Genomic DNA, 12427 nt, shown 5'->3' with positions numbered 1-12427 from the left:
GTATATCATGCAAGGTCTGGTTAGGTGTTGTTGCTGTTTTTTTTTTTTTCTTTTGCATAGAGGTATTCAAGTTTTCTAAGGGCTTCCCACTGGCGCTAGTGGTAAAGAACCCACCTGCCAGTGCAGGAGACATAAGATGTGGGTTCAATCCCTGGGTTGGGAAGACCCCTGGAGGAGGAAATGGCAGCCCACTCCAGTATTCTCGCCTGGAGAATCCCAGGGACAGAGTAGCCTGGTGGGCTATAGTCCATGGTGTCACAAAGAGTTGGACACGACTGAAGCGACTTAGCACGTTCACATTTTCTAGTGCCACTTGCTGTCCTGCCCCACGTGGCACGTAGAATTGTAGTTCCCCCACCAGGGATCTAATCCACGTCCCCTGCATTGGAAGGTGGACTCTTAACCACTGGGCTACCAGGAAAGTCCCTCCATGTGAATTTTATTTATTTTTTTCATCCAACAAGAAGCCATAACTTTATTAATGATAGAAACAGTACAAATTTCAAACCCAGCTGCAGTTACTCTTTTGAAACACCAAAAAAAGGTCCTCTTTTCAGATGGTTACATTGTTAATTCCATAATAGCATTTACAATATCATTACTGTTGTTCTTGAGGGCTCGGACTGCCTTTGCTCTGGACACATTTGCTTGTGACATGACCAATTCTATGTCCTTAACTTCCACACCTGTTTCATCAACCTCTTCCTCTTCACTCTCCTCTTGTACACTTGGAGTCTGTGTGTTTTCTTGGATGTTTGAGACAGCTTCACCTTGAACTTTGAATTTCTCAGCAGCTGCTAACTGTGCTTGCTGAGATAATCCTCAATCTTGGCTTCCCCAAAAACAATGTAGGTATCTGAAGCTGGGCTCTTGTACACATCTAGTTTTGTGATGACAAAAAGGATATTCTTAGATTTCTGGATAGTGACTCTAGTAACCCCTGTAACCTGTCGAAGACCCAGTTTGGACATAGCCTTCCGTGCCTTCTTTTCACTCTGGCTCTGTTTTGCTTTACTGACTGGTTCTTCATCGATTTCAGCTGCTGCTGCTAGCTGAGCTTGTTGTGTGGTTGCCTGTGTAGAATCCTATTCCTCAAGCTCTGGGACTGATTCATCACTATCAGATTCTGTTCCAGACCCTGTCTCAGCCTGGGGCTGTGGCAACTCTTGCTCTGTAGCAGGGACGGTTTCTGTGGCTTCACCGAGCATTTTGTGTGGGGAACGCAGAACCAAGATGGCCCATGTGAATTTTAAAAGCCATCTTCTCTGATGGTGTGATTATAGCTTTATATGCATATTTTCTGTATACTCTCTCTCTCAAATTATTTATGCTGAATTTCTACTTTATCATCATCAAAAACAATAAAGAAAAGTACCCCAAATCCTCACTGTAGCAAATTATAAAATAATCAAAAATTATAGCCATGAGGGTGAATTGACATCTACTACGTTGATGTAGAATTATATCAGCATAGCACTTGTTTTCCACAAGCTCTCCTACTCAGGCCTGCATCTTGCCATGATGACCACTACCCTGAATGTAGAATTCTACGTGGAGATGAACATCTTGGGGAGTCACTGAGGGTAGACGGTGTTGGGGAGGGTGCTAACAAACTCTTTCATTTGGAACTAAGCTCATCTCATAAACAGACAGCTTTTGAGATAGAAAATATTCACATTAAATCATACTACATGTTTTTTTTATGAGTTGAAAAGTCAATACATAAAAGTCATAAATACTGATGATAGTAATATTAAATGTAAGTCAGTCAATGAAATTGTCTCTATATCCATCTAATGAGATACACTCTGACACCAGGCTTATTGGTAAGAGTGAAAAAAACTCTGATGATATTAAGTTTTGGCAAGTTTGAGGAGCAGGAGCCCTTTATATACTGGTGGTGAGTATAAAAATTGACCCATTCACTTTCCAAACAACCTGGATAAAAACATATACATCTTGATCCAGAAATTCTGGTGCTGGGCATCTAGAGAAACTCGTATACATAACTGCTGGGACACATGCATTACTATGATTATGGCAGCATCATTCAACACTGCAAAGCTTTGCAAATAATCTAGCAGCAACAGAGTGGACAGATAAACTCTGGCGTGCTCAGACAGTAGTGGAAATGAACTGTAGGTACACATATCAACATGAAAGAACCTCACAAGATTGTTGTATCATTTGCTAAGGACTGGGCAGCTTCAACAACAGGGATTTACTGTCTCAGTGCTGGAGGCGAGAGGGCCAAGCAGGGCTGGTTCCTTCCAAGAGCTGCAAGGGAGGCGTCCATTCCAGGTCTGTCTCCTTGGCTCATAGATGACAGTCTTCTCTCTGTGTACCTGTCCTTGGTCTCCCCTTGTCTGTTTCTGTGTGCAAATTTCCCTTTTGTATAAGGTTATTGGTCAAATTGGATTAGGGCCCATTCTCCAGACCTTATTTTCACTTGATCACTTCTGTAAAGACCCTCTCTGTGCATAAGTTCACGTTCTGACAACTGGGTAATTAGACTTCAACATATGAGTTTTGAGAGAGTACAATTAAATGCATAGCAGCCATTCTTTATATTTTATAATTAGGCTATGAATATTTATTTGTATTTAATCAAAATATGTATATCAGTCCACCACATTGAGGAGGATGTCCATGACTTTCAAAAGATTCTCAACAAGGTCTATGACCTTCAAAAAAGTTGAGAAAGAGTTGGAGATTAGAAGTGGAACTTCTACTACTAGTATTACCAGTTCTATTGCTGGTGATATCAGAACCAGGAAGAGCTATTAAATGCTACAGAAGCTTATAAGGAAAGCACATAGATTGTGTTTATAGGGCACTGAAAAAACAGGGTGCTTCTGTTTGAAATGGTTTATATGTATTACTGTGGGGAGTTATTTTAATAAATCACTAGTCATCTTCCTGTCTTTAAGAAGGATTATATTTAAACCATTTCAGATATATAGTTCTCCAACTTTCCATGAAAAGTCTCTTCTAGTATATTACATATCACTTGACATACTTGCCTTTAGTACGTGCTTCTGGACACAGGAAATGTTTAGGACAATTTGAGGGAAATCGCATACACTTCCTGAAACATCCTCCCACCCAGGGTTCTGCCTCAGGGCTGCCTATTTCAGCTGTGTGTGTGTATGTGTGTGTGCGCAGCCACTCCAGTTCAGTTCAGTTCAGTTCAGTCGCTCAGTCGTGTCCGACTCTTTGTGACCCCATGAATTGCAGCACACCAGGCCTCCCTGTCCATCACCAACTCCCGGAGTTCACTCAGACTCACGTCCATCGAGTCAGTGATGCCATCCAGCCATCTCATCCTCTGTCGTCCCCTTCTCCTCCTGCCCCCAATCCCTCCCAGCATCAGAGTCTTTTAGTTGTGTCCAGCTCTTTGTGATCCCATGGACTGTGAGCTGCCAGGCTCCTGTGGCCATGGGATTTTCCAGGCAAGAATATTGGAGTGGATTGCCATCTCCTCCACCACAGGCTCTTCCTGACCTGGGGATCAAAATCATGTCTCTTGTGTCTCCAGCACTGGCAGGTGGATTCTTTAGCAAACCCAGGACAATGACCTTGGCTCTTGTCCTAGTCTACACTATCGCAGGCAGGTAGGACCCCCTGGGTCCAGGCCTCTACCTGTGAGCAGTACTGAGACGAGGGGTCTTTACTTTGGGACTTCATAGATTTGTTAGGAATGACTGAATTCACACTCTAAAATAAGAACTATATAATTTTACCATATATTAACTTAAATATATATTTAAGAAAACCCTGTAGAATTTTCCAGGAGTTCTGATAAAAATAGAATGTGATCTCCCTAATTACCATAAATTAGGGCTAAATTAAAGGGTGTACAAGTAGTGGCTTTACTGAACGTGCTTTATTATGGGGGCTTTATTGAATGTGCAGCTTTCGGGGGCAAGCCTCATGGCCCTGGAAGAGGAAGAAGGCAAGTGTGTCTGAGCTGAATGTCAAAAATGCATTCACATGGCCTCACGTGGAAGCACCTGTCCATGTTTCGTATGCACTGACCACCATGAACTTCACTTAGCATTTACACATTGTTTTAATTTACAGCACACAGACCTCTGGAGAATTCTTGGCTGTTCATTGCATATTTATCAAATGGAAAAGCATATGAGTCCATTAATACTGGGTTGGCCCAAAAGTCTGTTTGGGTTTTTCTGCAAGGTCTTAGGGAAAAACCCAAATGAACTTTCTGGCCAACCTGATACTGAATGGGAATCTCTGTTTGGAGCTGTGCTGGGTGGGAAAGGCTCTTCATGTCCATAGCATCATGGAAAGGACTGAGTCCTGGGGGCAGGGCTGGGGAGGAGGAGCCACAGGGGCAGGGCCAGGCTGTCTGCTCACCCTGCTGGTCTTGGCCCTGCTCCATCCTGGACTCACTTGTCAGGACCCGAAGCTCCCGCTTCCCTCCTCCTAGGTCTTTTCTGGAGGATGGCGTCAGCCCACAGAGACGCTGAGAATGAGGAGAAATGGAGAGAGGGTGAAGGGGAGCCCAGGTGTACCCCAGGGTGAAGTGGGTGTACCCCACTTCTCTAGTTTGCTTTACGTTCAAGAATCAATCTCTCAGCTTTGTCTATGCAGATGTCTCTTTACACTCTCACTAAATTCACAGAAAGTTCCTAGTTTGCAAAATCATGTACATTCTTATGCATTATATGTGCAATAAAGAATAAATGTACTTGCTTTATGGATGCAGTAATTGTATTTCAGCCGAGAAAGCTCTTTCTCAGCCGCGGCGAAGAAACATCTAAGAACTAGTGTCGGAAAAAAACCCGAAAGGATTGTGTCCTTTGTTTTAAACTGAGTGTTTGAAACACATGAAGTACTGAAAATCGCTGTATTTTAAAATAAATCACGGTGTGATTGAATCGTTGCTAATCTAGAAGAGGATAAATTTTGAGCGGCTCCCTGCCGCTGACTCTGTTTAGTTTAAGGATTTACGGCCTTTTATTATCCTTAGAGTATGAAGTCTGAATAAATTCCCTCCAGACCTGAGCCCTCTGCCTTCTAACTTGTTTTGCTCCCTTATAATTGCTCTTAGAAGAAAGATAAATAAATCAGACGTTTTCTGTTGTATGGGACACACGTTTCATTGCAGAATCCGGGCGCTGGATGCAACGAGAGCTGTGTGTCTGCAGTGCCCAGCACGGTGTTGACCCACAAGCAGCAAATCATGGTCCAGAGAATTCACCACTCAGCTGAGCTGCACAGCCTCAGTGAGGGAGGGGCCTGGCACAGCTGGAGGAGGGGAGGGGCGGTTCAGCTGGATTTGCGCTCATCGGACAGGATGCAGACGCAGGGCATCCCAGGCCAGCATGCCTCGACGCTGGCCCTTAGGACGAATGACTTTCCCTGCAGAGGCAGCTGGGAGGACGGCCGGCCCTCCACCTGCCCACCGGCTCCACGACGGCTGCCTTTCGTGACAATTCCTTTTTTCATCCTAGAAAAATGATGCCTGTCCTGGTCCATTTCTTTTAATGGAAGCTCCTTAAAAGCCCTGAAACAAATGATTGTTTCGTGAGCAGCCAGCTCTGAGGGACTCTCTCTAGGAAATAAAGCCTAGTGATGGGAGGGATCTGTGATCCTTACCAGCCCCGCTCTGAGATGAGATCTGGGTAAGGGCGGGGGCGGGGCTTAGAAGTGGGAGCCTCTGGGAGATGAAATAATTAGACCCTCGGTCTGAGGGTAACACCCACTAGTAAAGAAGGAAAACATGACATGAGGACACTTTGCAGTGGATTTTCTTTTACTATTATGACGGTGGTGGTTTAGATGCTAAGCTGCAACCTCATGGGCTGTAGCCCACCAAGCTCCTCTGTCTATGGAATTTTCCAGGCAAGAAAACTGGAGTGGGTTGTCATTTCCTTCTTCAGGGGTGAAAATATATACTTGACGACAAGTAGATAAACCGCTGATCAGAAACACTGGAGCGCCACTCCCATTACAACGTGATATTAAAGTGCTGCCTGAAGACATTTTAGAAAGTAAAAAGTGTTTGAGGTTTAATTTTATAAAAGTCAACACCATTCAAAGCAACATGATTATTTGCTGGATTTTAGGGTTTTGTTTCCTCAAAAGTGCCAAGTGAAAAAGAGAGATTGTGTGTTCACCTCTGGGGGGCTTCCTGGAGGGCTCAGTGGTGAATAGCCCGCCTGTGAATGCAGGAGGCGTGGGTGGGGACGATCCCCTGGAGGGGGACACGGACACCCACTCCAGGATTCTTGCCTGTGAAATCCCACGGACAGAGGAGCCTGGCGGGCCACGGTCCATGGGGTCGCAAACGGGTCGGACATGACTTAACGACTAAACGACAACAATAACATATTCACGCTTAACTTGTATGAACTGCTCTGCTGTTCAAAGCCATCCGTGCAAACTTTTCCACGAAGGGGGAGATCTCTGGGATTTTAGCCTCCACAAAAAGTGACTTTAGAGGCCTCTTTTCCTCAGGGCAAGGAGGCACTCTGTAGGTCAGAGTTAACGCCATCGGCTTCCGCGTGGAGGTTCTCACTCCTTGTCAGCAGGTGTGGCTCGAACCATTTCTCTGATTTACCGCACAAGCTGGGGAGCTTCGTGTTTCCACTTAAATGGAGTTTCTTAGGCGAGTTGGAATCGTTTTAGGCCAGGGTTTCTTGTTGAGGTTGCTGACCCCTCTTAATTCCAAGGAGCACAATTAGTAGCCCTGCAATCATCTCCCCGGTGTGAGGAGACAGACCCACCGGCTCACTGTCACAAGGAGTGCTTTGCAGTGTGTTACGGAGGTGGTGGGAGGCAGAGCAGGGAATATTTATGAAGCTTCTTGATTGAATCTTTGCATTTATTTTCAAGTGACAACTCCAGCTACCTACTGAGACAGGCAGATCTCTATTTATGGGAAAGCCTTATTTTTGGAATTTTATTTTTTTCCTAAAAGGGTAGGAGACTTTAGTGCCTTAAAAAAATTTTTTTTTGGTTGTTCTTGTTCCTAGAGAACTTTGTCAATGTGATGAAGGTTTTGACAGAGGGGCAAGTTTCAGCCAGGACTCTAGTGTGTCATTGGATCTGGGAGTTGGAAGGGATCCTGGACTCAGCCATCCCGACTGTTGTCATTTTAGAGATGGAAAAGACGAAGTGCAGGAAAGGGTCCCCCTGCACTGCTGGGCAGATGGAGAAGGGGAGATGATGCTTCCTGACCCTGGGGTGCTCTGACTCTCACACCTTCCTTTCCCAAATCCTGGCTTGGTCCTTCCCCACTGCCCTCCTCCCCTGCTGCTTCCTTCAGACTCTTTTAATGTTGCTGAAGCCTGGGCTAAGCTTCTTCAGTTGGTCCTGAGGACCGCTGGGGACCCCCAGCATTTGCTTCAGATGCGCCACGAAAGCACTAACCTTGTGAGAATTGTCCATGTGGGGTTGTCAGTGGCGCACTTCTCAGGAGTAAGTGTCTGCAGCATCCATTATATTCCCTCAAGGTAATCTGTGACGTTAAAAAACACAACCACTTCCATTGGAAAGTTTCCTGAAGTAGGGGGAGGTTGACGAGCTCTGGTCCTTTCTTTCATGTTCTTAGGCAGCTGTTTACTGATGCTGACGGTGGCTCTGTGCTGTGGTCATTGGTTCTCTGTGGTTCTGGTGAAAGAGTTGTGTGTCATCCCATGTCATGGAGCCTTGAGTTTCTTGTTATTCAGTCGCTTAGTCGTGTCCGACTCTTTGTGACCCCATGGACTGCAGCACGCCAGCCTGCCCTGTCCTTCAGTAGCTTCTCCCAGAGCTACTCAGACTCATGTCCATTGAGTCAGTGATGCTTTCCAACTCATGCTTTCTCGTCCTCTGTTGCCCTCTTCTCCTCCTGCCTTCAATCTTTCCCAGCATCAGGGTCTTTTCCAATGAGTTGGCTCTTCACATCAGGTGGCCAAAGTTTTGGAGCCTAGAGTTTAATTGATCTCTGTCATTCTCATTTCCAATTTGTCCCCTGGAGGCAGTGTACTTCACCTGATATTGAAGCATCCTTAGGAAAGGATGCCACTATTTCTTGGGTGAGCACCAAAATGGAATGTCCTGGAGAAGGTGGCTCACAGGACCAACATGCCCGATACCTTTAATCACTGAATGTGTAGGAGGCTCACTGTCAACCTGGTCCTGATCGTCCCCGGGTGCCACTTGGTGTGCAATGGCGACAGGGAACAAAAGCACATGGGAGCCTTACTTTGTCGGAACCTGGCATTTGCCCTAGGAAAGGACGTTGGAGGCAGAGCCTCGCCTGCGTCCTGCAGAGTGTGACCACGGGACACCACTGGTGAATGGCTCCCTCGTGTGAGATGTGACATCACTTCCCAGCTGCCGGGTTTATGGTTCCCTTCAGATGGTTCTGGCTTGGATTCAAATGGATGAATCAGAAACATGTAGCTTTTGGTCTTGGTATCAGTTTCTTTACCATCGCAAAATTATCTCCAAATTCTTTTTTAATCTTATTTTCTCCAGAATTTAGATATAAATTGTATCCTTCTTTTTAAAATCTGTACAGGCATCTTAGGGGCTACAAAGGAGTGGATGAAATTCCAAATATCTCTGTTCATAAGTGCAGTAGACTCATTCCAACCAACCAGCTGACAAGGAGTTGAGACCCTACTGTGTATCAGGATCGCACTGATGAAGACAGGGTTATCTTTTAGATAGCGAGAGGGATAGTAAATGTGTGTGTGCTCAGTTGCTCAGTTGTGTCTGACTCTTTGCAACCCCATGGACTGTAGCCCGCCAGGCTCCTCTGTCCTTGGAATTTTCCAGGCAAGAATACTGGAGTGAGTTGCCCTTTCCTTCTCTGGGGGATCTTTCAGACTCAGGCATCAAACCTGTATCTCTTGCATCTCCTGCATTGGCAGGTGGATTATTTACCACTGGCGTCACCTGGGAAGCCCTAGTAAGCATGTAAAACACATAAATAAGTAAAAACATGTAAATAAGATAATCCTTGATAATGGTAAGTATGCCCCAGTCCTCAGTAGCAAGCAATACAAATCCATCAAGTGAAACAGAGAAGGACCATTCCCGGCTGCTCTGAATCCACTGGAGGACAGGTGGGAGCAGGGCTTCATGTGGCCTCTCGCTGCCCTGGAGGCGCGAGTCCACGTAGCCCCCTCCAGCCCCTTGGTGCTGGCCCTGCTGAGGTTGGGGCAAAAGTTCCAGCTCCTGGGGGGCAGGAGAGAGAGAACTGTTCCGTCCCCCACCCTCAGCTTCACACAGCTGATGTCTTGAGTTTCCCCCAAAGAAGGAAGGGTATTGGGAGATGCCAAGTGATGTCTTAGACAGTGGTTCGGAGAGTTTCAGGGTGGTCAGGAGAGGGCCTATCCCTCAGATGGGTAACGTTTGAGCTCAAGTCCAGGTGGTGGGATGAGACAGAGTGCTGAGCCCAGAGAGAACCTTCTGGACTGGAAAGTCCAGACACAGAAAGAGCTGGTGGGCAGAGAGACAGGGAGGGGGGAAGATGTGGGGTGGGCAAAGGGCGTCTAAGTAAGAAAGAGGCGGGGTGAGGGGTGAAGTTAGAGGCTTGCGGTGTCTCATCACATGGGACTTGCAGAGGCCTGCAAGAGGCTTCGCTTTTCCTGCGTTTGTGGTGGAAACTGTCGGAGGTTTAGATATCATTGACTTTGTGAGGGGAGTGCTAACCAGAGGTGCAATGACCCTGAGTGCGGGGAGACAGGCTATTGCAGCTGCTCAGCGTGCGGGGGAAGGAAGCCCACAGGGGCTGGGGTGGCTGTGCTGGGTGTGGGGGATGGATCAGTAGCTCATTTTCAGCCGTGCTGGATTTAAAAAGACTGTTAGCATCTCAGGTGGGAATGTTAAGGATGCAAATGGATGTATGAATCTGGAGCCCAGGGAAGAAGCTTGGTGATTCAGACTGGAGAACCCTCATTTGAAAATGGTGCTTCAAGCCACAAAACAGGACATCACCAAAGAGTGCAGACAGAGCAGAGTGGGGAGGAGCATGCCAGGGGAGGAGGGTCTCCTGTCCTGAGGAGGGCGGGGCAGATGGGAGGGTTCACAGGTGAGTTCACAGCCGCACAGTGTGCTGCTAGCTGTACGGCATGTTTAAAATAAGGACTTCCATACAAATCTTGAAATTATTTGTTCTAGTTCTGTGAAAAATACCACTGGTAGCTTGATAGGGATTGCATTGAATCTGTAGATTGCTTTGGGTAGTATACTCATTTTGACTATATTGATTCTTCCAATCCATAAACATGGTATATTTTTCCATCTATTAGTGTCTTCTTTGATTTCTTTCATCAGTGTTTTATAGTTTTCGATATATAGGTCTTTAGTTTCTTTAGGTAGGTAATTCCTAAGTATTTTATTCTTTTCATTGCAATGGTGAATGGAATTGTTTCCTTAATTTCTTTTTCTACTTTCTCATTATTAGTGTACAGGAATGCAAGGGATTTCTGAGTGTTGATTTTATATCCTGCAACTTTACTATATTCATTGATTAGCTCTAGTAATTTTCTGGTGGAGTCTTTAGGATTTTCTATGTAGAGGATCATGTCATCTGCAAACAGTGAGAGTTTTACTTCTTCTTTTCCAATTTGGATTCCTTTTATTCCTTTTTCTGCTCTGATTGCTGTGGCCAAAACTTCCAGAACTATGTTGAATAGTAGCGGTGAAAGTGGGCACCCTTGTCTTGTTCCTGACTTTAGGGGAAATGCTTTCAATTTTTCACCATTGAGGATAATGTTTGCTGTGGGTTTGTCATATATAGCTTTTATTATGTTGAGGTATGTTCCTTCTATTCCTGCTTTCTGAAGAGTTTTTTTTTTTTAATCATAAATGGATGTTGAATTTTGTCAAAGGCCTTCTCTGCATCTATTGAGATAATCATCTGGCTTTTATTTTTCAATTTGTTAATGTGGTGAATTACATTGATTGATTTGCAGATATTGAAGAATACTTGCATCCCTGGGATAGATTTGTATGGAAATACAAAAAACTTCGAATAGCCAAAGCAATCTTGAGAAAGAAGAATGGAACTGGAGGAATCAACTTGCCTGACTTCAGGCTCTACTACAAGGCCACAGTCATTAAGACAGTATGGTATTGGCACAAAGACAGAAATATAGATCAATGGAACAAAATAGAAAGCACAGAGATAAATCCACACACCTATGGACACCTTATCTTCGACAAAGGAGGCAAGAATATACAATGGAGTAAAGACAATCTCTTTAACAAGTGGTGCTGGGAAAACTGGTCAACCACTTGTAAAAGAATGAAACTATAACACTTTCTAACACCACACACAAAAATAAACTCAAAATGGATTAAAGATCTAAATGTAAGACCAGAAACTATAAAACTCCTAGAGGAGAACATAGGCAAAACACTCTCCGACATAAATCACAGCAGGATCCTCTATGATCCACCTCCCAGAATATTGGAAATAAAAGCAAAAATAAACAAATGGGATCTAATTAAAATTAAAAGCTTCTGCACAACAAAGGAAACTATAAGGTGAAAAGACAGCCTTCTGAATGGGAGAAAACAATAGCAAATGAAGCAACTGACAAACAACTAATCTCAAAAATATACAAGCAACTTATGCAGCTCAACTCCAGAAAAATAAACAACCCAATCAAAAAATGGGCCAAAGAACTAAATAGGCATTTCTCCAAAGAAGACATACGGATGGATAACAAACACATGAAAAGATGCTCAACATCCCTCATTATCAGAGAAATGCAAATCAAGACCACAATGAGGTACCATTTCACACCAGTCAGAATGGCTGTGATCCAAAAGTCTACAAGCAATAAATGCTGGAGAGGATGTGGAGAAAAGGGAACCCTCTTACACTGTTGGTGGGAATGCAAACTAGTACAGCCACTATGGAAAACAGTGTGGAGATTCCTTTAAAAATTGCAAATAGAGCTGCCTTATGACCCAGCAATCCCACTGCTGGGCATGCACACCAAGGAAACCAGAATTGAAAGAGACACATGTACCCCAATGTTCATCGCAGCACTGTTTATAATAGCCAGGACATGGAAACAACCTAGATGTCCATCAGCAGATGAATGGATAAGAAAGCTGTGGTACATATACACAATGGAGTATTACTCAGCCATTAAAAAGAATACATTTGAATCCATTCTAATGAGGTGGATGAAACTGGAGCCTATTATACAGAGTGAAGTAAGCCAGAAAGATAAACACCAATACAGTATACTGACACATATATATGGAATTTAGAAAGATGGTAATGATGACCCTTTATGCAAGACAGCAAAGGAGACACAAATGTATAGAATGGACTTTTGGACTCTGGGGGAGAGGGAGAGGGTGGGATGATTTGGCGGAATGGCTTTGAAACATGTATACTATCATGTAAGAAATGAAGTGCCAGTCTATGTTCGATACAGGATACAGG

The 12427-nt window shown here is 44.6% G+C and overlaps 1 pseudogene; it reads right to left on the bottom strand.

Moving 5' to 3' along the window:
• Positions 1-446: 446 nt before the first annotated feature.
• Positions 447-1231, bottom strand: LOC120880936 (annotated as a pseudogene).
• Between the last annotated feature and the right edge of the window lie 11196 nt (positions 1232-12427).

This window comes from Oryx dammah, unplaced genomic scaffold (assembly GCF_014754425.2).
Source record: "Oryx dammah isolate SB20612 unplaced genomic scaffold, SCBI_Odam_1.1 HiC_scaffold_22, whole genome shotgun sequence".
Classification (NCBI taxonomy): domain Eukaryota; kingdom Metazoa; phylum Chordata; class Mammalia; order Artiodactyla; family Bovidae; genus Oryx; species Oryx dammah.
This window is presented reverse-complemented; position numbering and strand designations above follow the sequence as displayed.